The sequence below is a fragment of the Cupressus sempervirens genome, chromosome 3 (genome assembly GCF_028749045.1).
Source record: "Cupressus sempervirens isolate cs-2001-9-10 chromosome 3, ASM2874904v1, whole genome shotgun sequence".
Taxonomy (NCBI): Eukaryota; Viridiplantae; Streptophyta; class Pinopsida; order Cupressales; family Cupressaceae; genus Cupressus; species Cupressus sempervirens.
The window spans coordinates 890,540,901-890,556,601 of NC_143120.1; positions in this window are offsets into that span (position 1 = coordinate 890,540,901).

Genomic DNA, 15,701 nt, shown 5'->3' on the forward strand with positions numbered 1-15,701 from the left:
ATCACGCCAATGAAGAGCGACATTTTGTTGGTTCGTAAGTGTTTCAATGTTATTCACTATGGTGTTTAACATGGATAACATAGGAGCTAGTGCAAGTATATTATTATATGTTCTATGCAAACCTCTCAACTCGGTGAGATTTTCATTTATCAAATCCTCAATTCGAGGAGGGTTTTGAGGAGGTAGAGGATCATTTGGTGGACGGTTTTGTGGGGATACTGGATCGTTTGGTGGTGGGTTATGAGGAATATTATTCCCTGCCTCAGTGTCATCATTTTGATTAGCCATTCCTATTGAATTGCAAAACGTAATATATATATATAAAAAATCTAAATTTTAACCATTTTTGTCAAAAAAACCCTAGATTCAACTAAAAAAAACAAAATCATCCTAAAATCTATTAAATTTAGGTTAAAAATGAGTTGGGAAAAGAAAAAACATACCTAAATATCTGATATCCGATCTCGTATCTGATATCCAATCCACAGTGGTAATACTGGCCCCAAATTTGCGTAAAATGAGGGCTCGCGGGTTTATGATTTTATTTAATCTAATGCACAGGTATCGGATATCTGATATGGTCCAATAACATATAATGAGTATAATATATATAATATAACATATAACATATAATATATATTACATTATGTTACATTTTATATATATTATATTAATTTACTATATATTATAATATAAAATACTATATTATATAATAATATTATTATTATATTATATTATTATAATTTATAATATATTATACTTTTTTATTATATATTATATTATAAGATATTACTTTTTATTATTATATTATATCTTATATATATATATTATATTACATTACTATATATTATAATATATTAAATATTATATTATATTATTATAATTTAATATATTATTATAATATAATACATTATAATATTATTATATTATAGTATAATAATTATTATAATAATAATATTAAATAATAATAATAGTGGTATAATATTATTACTCTAATTATCAGATATCCGGCCACATGTCAGATATTTGATTTAAAATTGGATATCCGATATTACCGGATATCCAATGTCAAATCGGATATCCGATATCATATCGGATATCCAATAAGGCTCGACCTTACCTTCTAAGTTTGGTTCTTGGATAGGTGAAAAAAAGTCAGAGCGGATTTTGAAGCCCTTTTAGGCATCTTCAAACTCTTTTTTTTTTTCACATCGCCACTTTTTGGCACACCATGATCCTGCACATACCCATGAGATCACAAAAAAATCTAATTAAATTGTGCATACCAGGTTCTATGAGGTCTAAAGTACAATCATAGTCTTTTGATGCAAAAGTAACATTCTAGCCTTCATTTACTATATCATCTTGAAAATGTGTGTCAGTAGGTGCTAATGATTTTTGTTGCCAATCTTCAACCCATTCTATATTCTCCCATTCTCCCATTCACCTGCAAGACAAAATTGACAAAAAAAGCAAGCTTCCTAGTCCATATAGTCCAAGTATTAGAATCTGAACTTCTAAATGAATGCCATTTAGCTAACCCACTAATTGTATCACAGTCATATCTTGAAAGGATATTCTTTTCTTCAACTAGGTAGAAGAAACATTTGATTATAGAGTTCTCACTTGATCCCATGTAAAAATATTTGTTATACCATTCAAAATCTCATGTTCCTTTTTTAATTTAGCTTTTTCCTCAAATTTTGATTGCTGTCTACTAAGGGCTCTCTTCACGCATGCACCAACACCATCATGTTCTCCTTTACCATGCCTAGCCTCAAAAAAACTCCACACATGTTGGATGTTAGTTTGCCTATGTGTCCTACTCAACCAATAGAACATTCTAGCATTCTTGAATTGTCCTGTACAATTATCTGACCATATCCAATGTTGTGTCATTTGAGTTTATCTCTCTTTTATATTATCATAAAAGACCTTGAAACAATATTGGACAAAATTAGATAAATGGAGTTTATTATTACTCATATAAAAATGGTACTCTTTCAATATTTTTTGATCCTCCTCTATACTATTAGGTGCATGCTTATAAACTATATGAACATAAATTGTTACTTGCACTGAATTGTAATATTGTGGTTGTACCTCTTCTTGTGATGCAAGTGTGTAGTTCTCTACAAAGTCAACAACTAAAAGTATAGTACCAATTGGAAATGTATTCTTACATATGCGAAATTGTCCATCAAGCAATCTAGGATATTGAGAGTGTTTAACATATTTTGGTATGATCACACTCTTAAACTCATCCATAAATGCATGACTACTAACTTTATCTGTAACTAGATCACACCTTCTTCCAATCTTTCCATCCTTCAATGGATATTCAATAGTTTTAAATCTTTTTACCTCAACTAATTGTTGTCCAAAAGTAGTCAAAGCATTTTCATGCAAACATTCATCTAACAAAGAAAGATTGCTGCACATATCACATGTACTAGAAAGACATGCATTAAAAAGAAAGTATTGATCATTAGGTGGCTTACAAAATAAAACTGATATGAAATCCCTTATAGTTTGAGGTGGTATTTTTATACCACATTCCTACAACATTTCTTTACTATGCATAGTACCACGTATAGATTGAAGTATATCATAATGGTAATGAAATTGAATATGAGTTTTACAACATGTGATTCTTTCCTTGTTAATCCATACATACCATGTTTACACTTTTCAAAAGATCTTTGACTAATGGTAATATTTAATATCTTACCATTTACAAATTTTTTAAACAATTCAGTTTGAGTCATGTCTAAAAGGTTCTTAAGATGTGGATAATGTATTTTTGACCCAATTCTCAATTTAAGAACATCTCTTGAATTAGGTGATACGAGTTCTTGTTTTATCATGCAAAAAATTTTCAATCAAACTTTTGAATTCACTAGTAAGTTTCATATCACATCTCAAGAGTCTACCACTAGAAATTCATAAAATATTTGCTAGATCACATTCAAAGTTAACCCTTCTCTTTACAACTCTTTTTAAAGTCTTATGATTCACATTAAGATATCTACTTATGTTGCTAATCAATCTTTTGTCAGTTGTTGATTTGTTAACTAAAGTTGTTGTTATTGCTTGTCGTACTACATTCTTATCTTTAGACCGACTCTTCTTTCCAATAACATCAAAGGCACTAGCAACAATAGATACAACATGTTTTTAAAGACTCATATTTATTTTTGGGTTGTGCATACATTCCCAACCTTCTCATTATTTTTTGCATTGCAGACATTTTAATTAGTTGCAATATCAACTGACATTGAAACCCAAACTTCTTATTATAAAAAAAAATGTCTATACAATCTATAAGCATGTGTCCTAATTTGTCTCCATGAAACCAATCCCTCAAGATTATCTAGCACATCACTAGGAATATGAAAATCATGTTCAGACACTTTACTATCATTCTGACATGTTTGTTCAGTAGTTGGTGTTTCTATGTCTACATTCATGCAATTTTTATTTTCAATTGACATTTCATTTTCACTGTTATTTGGAATTTGAATCTCATTTTTAATTTTTCTTGGTATTTCTTTGGGGGCATGCATTTCAATTGGAGTTTTTTGTGCATAATCATTTGACAATTTATTCTCATGAAGAAAATTTAAATCGTTTAAATCGTAACCTGTTTCTAAAAAATCACCAATTTCATCATGAGAAAAAATTTGAGAGTTTGGAGACACACCTGTATTGAATGCATGATTAAAATGTGTACCTGAATTTTCTTGTATTGGGTTCTCTTCTTTGACCTCTTCATCCATCGTGGTATCCTCAATGTCTTTCTCCTTTGAAGCATTGTTCAAGTCTCTAATTCTTTGTCTTCTCTCTCGTTGATGTCATGTTTCATTCTCTTTATTTGTTGCAATATACTCATCTGTTAGAACTTTTGCTTTCTTCTTTCTTCATTGTTTTGATCTTATGTTTGCACCAATTTTGAATTTGAATCAATAGCTTGCAAATTGTAGAAGAAGACAAGAAAATAGAATAACTATGACAGAATTCGCTATTGCAGATCGAAACTGTTATTCAATCATTTTAATCATTGAAAGTCGATCTATGGGGCAGCTTTTGGAGCCCAAAGGGTACATAAGAATCGGGAACCTGATTTTAAAATACTCAGGTACCCGATTCTTACAAAGGTTGAAATACCAGGCACCCAATTTTTGGATTACAAATCGGGTGCCCAATTTTTGAGACATGAGCGAGAATTTGGTATGGCACGCGACTTTTGCATGGAGTTTTGCCTTGGGGAAAGGCATGACATAGGCTTGGTCCCACCAAGCCATGCCTTTATGATCCTTTTTTTCCTAAGGCATTTAATTGACAATTTCAGGGATTGTCATAATTTTTTTATAGTCGTCCCCATTGAATTTTTTGATGAAACAAAAACCCATTGTAGGTCTTATTGTTCTGATTCCAAAAATGTAAATTTTATAGTGTTATTAGTTTATTTTCTATTTGTCCATTATTTATTAATCAAAACTATCTCTTAAAAGTTAAAAAGTGACATCCACTAAAACTTTAATAACTTTTTTATTTTATAATTTTTCTTAAATTAATTTATATGAGATCAATCTACATACAATTCTTTTGAGGTTTTTTTTTTTTTTTTGGAAAAAAGTGAGATTTTGATCAAATTATGGTGTCCATACAAGAAGTTTTAAAATTTACCTTTATAGCCAATTGATAATTAATAATAAAAAATTAAGAAAAAATATTGTCATCAATCTTACGTGTATTAGGTAACTCCCTTTAAAAGGATTTGCAAAAATTCATTTATTTGTGTCAAATTATGGTGTTTGTACACGAGCGTGGTATGATCTTGAAATAGATATTTTGAAAAAGTAGTTTTTAAAAATCCATACAAAAAAAAATCTATCACATGGGTACACAAATAAATTACATATTCAAAAACTAAATTTTTTATTTCTGAATTTTTTTATATTCAATCTCTAAATGCCTCAAATTTTGACATTAATTAACAAAAAATTTCAAAAATAGAAAAAACACTTCCACTTTTTGGCCAAAAGTGAGACCCAACTTCTTGCACTAACCCATATAACAAATTAATTATGTGTTACATTCTCTTTTGGAAGTTGCTTGTATAATATTTTTAACTATCTACTTTTCCAATCATATTACATGATCCATCATAGAATATAGGAAGAAAATAACATCAATAGAAATCTAATAGACTTAAATAGATTATATGTTTAAGATTGAATAATATATTTATTTTATATAATTCAACATAAATCATATTAATAAATAGGTTCTATGAAAAACGTTAATATAATTTCTAATAAATTATAACCCAGAAAAAAAGGAGGTTGGATAGAGTCAATAACAGAACACCAGATGAAACAATTACACAAAGCTACAATTGATCCCATAGAGCTTTACAAATCTTCATAACCATGCACTTCAACTTTATACATACATTTCTACTTCATTTAATTTTCCATCCATACAAAAGATCAAGAATCAAAATACAGGTGAAAATCATCTTACAAATAGCACTTATCTCTGGCCTGAAAGCCCATTAGAAACCTTGGTATATCTTCTGCCTCCATTGTTTGAATGCCCAACATATAAAACAGAAGTGGGAAAAGATAAGTTCGCTTGACCACCATTGTGACTGTAACTCAAAAGAGCTGGTGAAGATCCTTCGCTGATCTCTAGTCGATCTCTATTCATTTTGGATCCTGTGATGTCACGAGTTCGAGTCCTGATCAAATCATATGAAAAAGGAAGAGGAGAAGGATGTTTTTGATCAAGTAAACAAGATTTTGAATGTTGGTCATAACAGCAGATATCCAGCAGCTGGTTTAAACGCTCTGTGAGACAAACAGAACAGACACCCACCACATTCAGATGACGATGTTTTTTGCATGAATTCTTTCCCTCCATACTTTGCTTCTCTGGTTTCCACAATCTTCCTTACAACAACTGTTTTTTATATAGAGTTGTTGCAAATTTATGACAACTGGTCTGCTGATAAAATAGGAAGATAGAAAATGGTCCCCCAAAATTATTGACCGCAGAAACAGTAGTTGTGTTGGAGAGGTGGCCGACAATGGTTGGAAAACATTTATATATATATTCGTTTAATTGGCAGGAACAACTGGATTAGATAGATATGAATATATCTGCTATTGTTTTAGATTTATTATTGAAGTTAGGTGAAGATAATTGTGATTAACTGTCTCTGAATTAGTGCCAGATTAGGAAATCTAATAAAGTTTTCAGATTTCACCTAATGTCTGAAATGTAATTGAAATCTACAAATAGTACATGAGCACGAAGTCAGATACTACAAATCTGGTTTGAGATATAATATTAAGTTGCATTATAGTCTCTGAGGTATTGGATAAAGTATTTATGTTATTAGTTCGCAGTTAGGTGTAGAGATTTCATATGGGTTTCTGTCAAACTTGAAAATCTGTACATTTTTATATGACTATCATCTGACTGTAATGAATACTATTTGTATTATTCGTATTAATAATGAGATAAATTCTTACCATTATTTGTCAACTTTGGATTTTGTAGTAAATTAAGTAAAAAATTTACAAATAGCATGTGGGCAGTGAGCAAAAGTCTTATAGCATCTCGTTCATTTTATATATAACATTGAAGTATGTTATAATGTAAGAATAATGTTCTTATTTTATGATTATAAATGAAGAAGTCAAATGCATTTAACTTGAGAAAAGAAAATTATAATGAAAGACTTTTGAAGTAGTTTCATATTTACAAATCTAACAATTTATGTGAATGTACCTAAACATAATAAATGCTATTTGCTTTATTCATTTTTATATTAGATAAATTCCTATTATTACCCATGAAACATATATCAATAAAATAATATCAAATATCTCATGAACATTAACATAATTTACTATTATATACTAAAAATATATGAGATGTTGGAGGACAAATGAGATGTGGGCACCAAGTAATGTCTTCTAGTATTTCACATATTTTAAATATGCTTTGGTATATAATATTGAATTATGTTATGTTATGAAGATATTAGGGGAAGTGACCCAGTAGCCGCCCAAGCTAACTTCGCGCACCTAGAACTCTTAATTTGTAAGTCAAATTTGCCAATTGTTTTGGTAAACCTCTATAGATGACTAAAGAGCTTAAAGCCAACGTTTAGACATTTTCGCATTTATGAAGCTCTCTGTAAAGGCTGTGGAGTGCGAAGTGGTCAAAAAGTGTAATTTCAATACATTCACTTGATACATGTTATGTTCACCCCCAATAGCCACTCACAAAAAAAAAAGAGTAGTTTTGGTACAAATGGACCAATCAACAATCAAGAAAGCTAAAAAATGATCAACTATTAGTGCATGTGTGATCGACTATTAGTACACGTGTTATCATTTTTTGGGGCTTTTTAAAAGTGGTAATTGGGGGTATTGATAATGATATTGTTTCAGTCATTGCACCCCCGACGACTACTAGATCTTTTCCTCTATATAGGAGAGATTCTTAGTTGTGTAAAATTATTTAAGCATATTGAGTTAAAATGAAAATGTACTCTAGTAAAGCGATAGAAAGTATATTAGAGTTAATATCAAAGATGTTCATATAAAGTGTAACATGTAAAAACCTTTCACAAGAATAGGGTATGATAATAAATGTAAATATGAGTTTGCAACTAAAGATCTAAAGTATGATTTAAGTACAAACACAAATATAAATCTAACTAGAGGAAGCCTTTCTAGAATGCACATGTACCCAATTGTATTTTATTCATCTCATGACTAGTGTTTAACTTTAAAAAAATTGATGAAAGATCCTTCCAGTTAAAGTATAATTAAAATTTCATATTCACAAAATATGATTGGGGATACAAGACTGCCTAACGAGAGTTCACATGAGACCAATCCTAGACAACAACAACAATATCAATTATCATTAAAAAAAATGTGGGCATGGCCCATAAGGAAACCCTCCCTAAGTGGCTAAAGAAATGCTAGTTGAAGGAGGATCCAGATCATCATCTTTGCCCCATACATTAGCGAGTCGAAGAATCAAGTTTGGAGGGATGCTCCCTCTTCTTCTTTATCTTTTTTTCATCCTTTCTAGGAGAAATCACAAGATCCAATTGTCAAAACCACTTGGAAGAAGTAGGCTAGGAAGAATATTTGCCAGTGTCTAGCTATCTAGAGCTACTAGGAGAGACAAAAGAAGGGATAGTAGATGGAAAAGCAAAGGAAGAACCACCATGAGGTGATGAAATTGAGTAGTGCCCCCATAAATCTCTTCCCCTTTTATATGAGTAGTAGTGGCCCCAAAAACATGACATCTATGAGTGGTCATGGTAAAGGAACTATAGTTGCAGCGACATCCACAAGATAGACATCTCTCACTGGAGGAAAATAGATTATTGACACTTTAGAAACTATATAAGGGGGTTACCCTAATGATTAAGAAGCTCTTACAAGTGGGCCACTTAAAACACAACTTTATTGCCTTGCACTTGAATTTGCAAGATAACATTATTGCATATATACATGCTTTAGTGTACATAGAAACATTAATATCAAGAAAGTTTTGAGTAAATAAAATAAAATTTATATCCTTCCAAAGAGTGAATACGATTTACATTCTAAAAGAATGTCATATATGAAAATATTTGAAGGGAATCCTAGGGGAATCTCTTAACAAAACCATATGCCAAGAAAATGTTTCAATCCTAAAAGCTCAAAACACCATAAATCCAAGTCTAGTACAGTTGAGCACATGAGAACTAGAAGATATGAATAAAATACTCTAGTTTGCATAGAAAGGGCACCAAGGATCTAGTACACCTAGATTTCAAAGTCTAGAACCCAAGGACACACCTTAAAAAAGAATAGACTAGGAGAAATGTGTCATCATGGGCTCTACAATACTAGACCACACTTTAATAAATCTAGTCCTCCATACTTTTGGGAGAATTATGAATGCCACTGTTGACCTTGCGAATGGAGACCATAGGAAAATGGGGAACTAGTTAGAGTTAGCCTATCTTGGGCTTGTAGTTGCAAAGGAGGAGTACACGGATACCACTTCAAGAATGCTCATCATATTTAATAGAATATATGTCAAACTTATAAAGTATATTCAAGTTTAGTAAAAATAATGCTAGGTATAACTTATGTAGATTAGGGAAAAAAAGAAGGAATTTGACCTAAAGGTCATCCCATGGCCTTTTTTTATAGTAGCTCTAGAAAATAAATGTTTAGGAGCTTGAATGCAGTATTTGCAAAAATGTAGGGAAAAAGTTCCAAGGAATTTAGAAAGAGAGAACCTTTGAGATTGAATAAGAAGAGAATACATAAGAATGTGTTAGTTGAATAAAAGGCCACCATGAAAACCACCCTTGGACCATCTAAGACAAGGATTAAGAGCTTCCTTGGTACACCATATTCTTTTAGTCAAGAAACTGCCTTGAATCTTATTTGAGTTTCTCATAACAAAGATAGTTTGAAAGTTAATCCCCTTCCAAGTAGGTCTAAAGACTAGAAACATAGATGAAATGCAAGGCCTAAGAAGAATATTTTTGGATTCATCTATGGAATTGTCTCTGATAACCAACTAAGAACATGAGACCAAGCCTTTCTTCTAGGTATAAAGAAGTAAAAGGCCTCCAAATTCCCTAGGGAGACATAATCCTCCCCAACAACTCTATATAAATCATAAAAGTTAGCTCTAGAAGCCCAAAGGAAATCTCATAGGATTTTTGCAAGCTTTATATAAGAATATTTTGATGGATCCCAAGAAGAAGAAGAATAAATGTGCATAAAAACCAACAATTTTGAACAAATCTAAAATTAAATGGCTACAGAAAGAGGCTTAGTGACCCAATATGCAATCTTCTTCTCAATTTGAGAATGAATAAATTCTTGAGCTCAAAGAGGTGAACCTTGAGAAGAAAAGGGAAATCCCAAAAAAAATCCATGTGTTGGATTCACTTTTACCCATATTGGAGAATCAAAGATGGAGCTAGAAGAAGGGATTAACTATAGAATTATGTTCTAAGCCACTGAATGGTAGATCCAGAGAAAAGAAAATATATCAAGGCATTAAAGATCTTTACGAATATTCTCCTCATCCTCAATCAAAGTGATAACTTGGATTCATCTACAAAATGACTATTAAAAAGTTGAGAAGGTGACTTAGGAGAGGAAATTCCCTTGATACAAGTGGAAATAGTCAAATCCAATAAATGGTCAAACCCTTCGACATCAAGAACACATAAAAAAGAGGTCATGGGACAACCTTGGGGAATAGAGTTCAATAACACAAATGTAAAACAACATTTTTGACCATTTTTGGTGTTGCATGCAAAGGCATCTCTAGAAGGCATCTATAATAATTGAATAAGTTTGGGCCCAAAACTAAGAGCCTTAAGAATTGCAAGAATGAAAAGACATTTGATGTGATCATATATAGGCTTTGAAAGAGTCTATTTTACAAATATAAAATTCTATTTGGAATGTTAATCTCATTCCACACCCTCCTATACAATAATAATAATATCGAGGATGAGCATATATTTAATTTAAAACTAATTTTTTTAGGTGAAACAAAAAGAGGAAAAATATGGTGGATTTTGAGGGCCAAAGCTTTGGCAATGATCTTATAGGAGACATTAACTAGAGTGACTAGTCTTGAATTACAAACATCCTCAGGATCCCCTTCTTTAGGAACAAGCTTAGTATTTCCTTTGTTGATGATCTCACTAAGAGGTTGAGAATGAAATGTTTCCAAATAGACCTTATGGAGGTCATGATAGACACAAGGACATAAAGCTTTGTAAAGCTCACAATGAAAGACTGTAAGCATGAGCCATATCATCTTCCATTGAAGATGTGAGCTCCTTGAGATCTTTGAGGGTTATAATTTGGTCATAGAATATTCTTTGAGAATATGAGAGTCAAGAGGGCACAGTGGAAATGCAATACTTTAGTTCTTGGTCACTAGAAAGGCAACTCTCCCACATCGTGAACACCTTCTCATAATGTTTGAGAAAATATTTGAAAGATTTGAATTATAATCACCCAATTTTGGCCTAGTAAACTATGTGTCCCTGTTCTAAAATAAGATCAATTCAATTTAATGCTAGACCTTATTATGCATAAAAAATAAATATGCATAATTAAATCATCAAATTAGTCATGTCCTAAAGTTTTATTACCTTAGTCTTTTTCTCATTTAATTAAAAGAACATTTTCCTTTTAATTAAATAAATAAAGTCCCCACTTAATGTGCACACATAAAGTGAATTTCTATAAATTAAAAAAATAAAAGAAATTAAGCTCCACTCAAATTTCCCAACCTTTTGGAAACTTTTAAACTTGAGAGTACATAGATTAAGAATGGACACATCTTCACCTTCTCTCATTTTTTTACATTGACCATTCATCGAAATTTCTCAAGTCTATAAATTGAATTTCATGCCTTAGTTCAAAGGATCTTGATTTTTACATAATTGTTATGTTGTCTCTTTGATTTTCTAGCATCTTAACATTTTCATCTTTGTTTAATATACTTAGATTATTGCATTTACATGTGAGCTTAACTCACAATAATTAATTAAATGGCTGAAATAAATATCATTTTCATAGCATAGTTTATCATTATGGCTTATATTTCCATTTGCATGTCAAATTTATTAAGGGTTTTGTAGGCTCATTGCATCTCTCCTCTTTTATATAATTTCAATTATAGATCAAATTAAACATGATTATGATGACAAGAAGTTTTGTGTACTTATTTATGCATACAAATCAAGGGCGAAACCTCTAAAAAATTATCTCACATGTTTTAACATGTGCAAATTCTTGCTTGAATGCTTGAAATAGTTTACTTTGTGTTATATCTATAAAATGATTTATATGTTCATATTTTATACTGGTCTCTTCATCTTTCATCTATATAGTATACCATCTATTAGAAGAAACATGGAAGAAAGTGGTCCAATATTCAATGACCCGTATTTTTACTTCTTGAGATATTTAACCTTTTCAAGAAAGTATATAGTTATTTACCCAATTCTTTTCAATGTTTTCATCTTACATATTTTCCCTCCTAATATATCTTTGAATAGTTCTTCTAGATATCTATAGAAAATAATAAACTGCTTGTACTTGTTTTCTCTCTGGCAACTTCCTACTAGATATTGTAGTCATCAACACTCTACATGCAACACTTAAATTGCCTCATCGAGTTTGTTGTCAATGTTGTTTAATGTATCTTGCAAAATTTCAATAGAGATTTTCTTGTTATCAACACCCAACAACTCCAAAACAAGAGTCGTCTCTCTTTTCCTCAATAACCTAGCAAATAATTGTGCTCTTCCAAACATTGTTTTATTTTCAAAATATTTATCCAATTTTTTTTGCAATTTGATTTAATAGTACTTTCAAATACCATGTGTGCAAATGGAATTTTGCCGAAAAGTGCATCCTCATTCATATCCATCAAATTTTTGATTCTAAATGATATGTTTCCACCTTAATAACTACCAATTTGACCCCCTACTTGAATTATATATTCTTGCATATCAAAAGGTTCTTCTTAAACTTCAATATATTGGTCTTCATTACATTTTGCATGACCTTTCATTTTTTCAACTCTTACTCAATCATATTTCCTTGTTGTACTTTTTTAAATTTCCCATTGAAGTGAAAGCTTCAATTCATTTGTATGCAGAAAACCATATGCCATATATAAAATTTTAAACAATACAAGTTCATAAATGAAGTACTAATTGAATATTTTTTAATGAATAAAATAAATAAGATAATACTTTAAGTTAAAAAATATATTAAAAAAAAAATTTAGAGACTAAATAAAACAATGCTTCAATTTAAAGAAATAAAATATAAAATATAAAAAAATAACTTGTAAAAAAAATACCTTATTGATGATTATCCTTTGTAATTGCCTTTAACTCCAAAAAAATGATCAAAACCTTTGAAAAATGATTTTATTTCAATAACTCATTTACCATTTTTTCTATTTTTGGTTGATTAAGTAATTTAATTTTTTCTTTATTTATATGAGGCTAAGGGCTCAATCACACATGTGACCATGTCTAGTGGACTTATGTTTTGGCCAAACCTATTTTGATTCAAAAAAATGCTCAAGTGGCATCCTATGTGGTAGAAACACAAGAAACAATTGTAAATTTACAAAATTTCTCATTTGTACAACTCATTTCTCCATCAAAACTCAACTTTCTTAAAAAATTAAAAACACCCATTTTATAGACCCTAGATTCAAGATCATCCTCATGTACATTTTATAGCAAATTGATTAGTTATAATATGTTACTTCAAAAAAGGGAAAAATAAAGTAAATCATGTTAAAATAAATAAAATTTATATTTAGCACTAGAAGAGAGAGTCCTCTTAAAAATTTTGCAATTTTTTTTCAAAAAGGTGCAGATTTGTGATGAAGGGTAGCCCCTTTAATAAAATAAACACACAACAAAAATAGATAAGTAATAATAAGCTGCAAAAATAAAATTTGGCTTCTAATTATCTCCAAAGGTATGGAATTACAAATTTCAAAAATGTAACATGCAAAGCCACTTGGGCAGTATCCTTGCAATATTCTATAAGCCAGAGCCACCATAAATATCCTCAAGTATTGTCCTAGACAGCCCTATGGACTTGTTAGAAACAATAGTCCACCAAGATAACTAAGAAGGGGGGGGGGGGGGGGACGGGGATGAATTAATTATCCAACAATTAAATTTTTTATCAATCTCAAACAATCTCATCCATTCAATTAAAGTAAACAACAACCATAACAAGATGCACATAGATAATTACACTAGATATGTTAACTAGGGAAATCCTTGATTAGAGGGAAAACCCTGGTGGGAATGATGCCCACAAGATGATGTACTAATATAAATATTCCTTATTAGAGGATGGACCTTGTTAGGAGTCTATTACAACATTTAGTACATATGAGTCTCTGTTAGGAGACTTTGAGTCTTTATTAGGAGATTCCAACTTTGTTAGGAGTTGTGCCAACCTTGTTAGGAGTTATAGTACAAAGTATGCAAGAAGAGCCCACTGCCCAAACATGCAATTTCAACTACAAGAAGAGCTCATTGCCCAAACAAGTAATTTACTATTAAGTTCCTCTTTCCTCTATTTTTTAACCAAACCAATCACTATCAAACCTTGTAGACTAGGTCATGAACCTCAGATCCAAATATTAAATCTCGGATCACACAATCAAACCTCGGCAATGAAGTTTCCTTCACTTCCACTCTGCTCTTCTCAACTTTGCATTCTTCTCTCTCTACTACTTACAAATTACTTCTAATCGATATATATGATAAAGGAAAATGACCTTCCTTTATACTGAGTCCATAAAACAATTCCCTAAGTCGGCTATTAGACCTTCTCAATTAATTATTATAAGACCACATTAAGAACACATTACACTTAGCGATAACATTAATCTTCTACCTTGCAACTTGAATATCTCTTTGTACATGTAATATTATGATGAGCGAACTTAGCCACATCATCACCAACATTTCTTCTTCACATCGTCAATCTCAATTCTCAGAATAACAATTCTACTAAGAGATATAACAAATTTACCAGAACATGCCTCGGTAAACTCTATCTCAAAATAGACATCACCAAAACTTGCATAACTTCTTCCAGACTTAACATTACTTCATTCAATGTTAACTACATATGTTAGATACTCAGAAGTATCTCCCATAACCTCAGATAGTGAGAATACTCAACTAGCCATCCATACCAACTTGATCTTTTTGTTTTCTTCTATCAAATACCACAAAAGACTACTATGTTGACAAAATCAGTCATGAATGTAACATATCTACAATATTCCTCCATAGGAATATCATCAATATTCATGCTTCCAACAATCTCCCCCTTTGGCATTAATGGAAACATAGATGAAAAACATCTAGTTCCAAGAATACCAACTGCAAAAGACTATTAACCTTTCTTTTCAAATCCTCTTCATTAATCATTCTCCCCCATGATGTTTTTGCTTCTCCTGGTGGAAATTTGATTGAAAAGCTCATTGAGGAAGATCAAAGAGGGAGATTGTTGCAAAGAAGGAAGATTGTTGTTAAAAGAGTGTTTTCAATCATTGTTTTGTCATTGATGTCAAACCTGCTATTTGTAGGAATGAAATTTGCTTATAAGATCCAAGTACTATCACTTAGTTGATTGATGAAGAGGATTTGATCAACAAGATGTAACAAGACTACATAAGGGAAAGGTTGAGTTATGATGTTGTAATGAAGTGCAAGGATTAGTTAAGACAATAGTTAAATGATGTATTGATAACATACCCAAAGATACAGAGGTTGGTCACACTTAGAAACATTGGAGGAATAAGTTGTAACAAGGTTTTTTGCAAAGCTTAAACTAAGATAATTAGTGGGTGTGAAGCAAGTTAGTTGAAGCCAAGAAAATTCTCAGTTGGAGCCGAGTAACATAAAATTCTAGTGTGTGCCGAGTAATCTTTAGGTGTTGAGCATCAGGAAAAACATAGTTGATGCCAAGCAACATAGTATGTGTCGAGCACTAGTATTTCAATAGTGCCAAGCTACTGCATTATTTCAAATAATGAAGATTCACCAAATTTGAGCTAAGAAAGTTGGTGTCTTG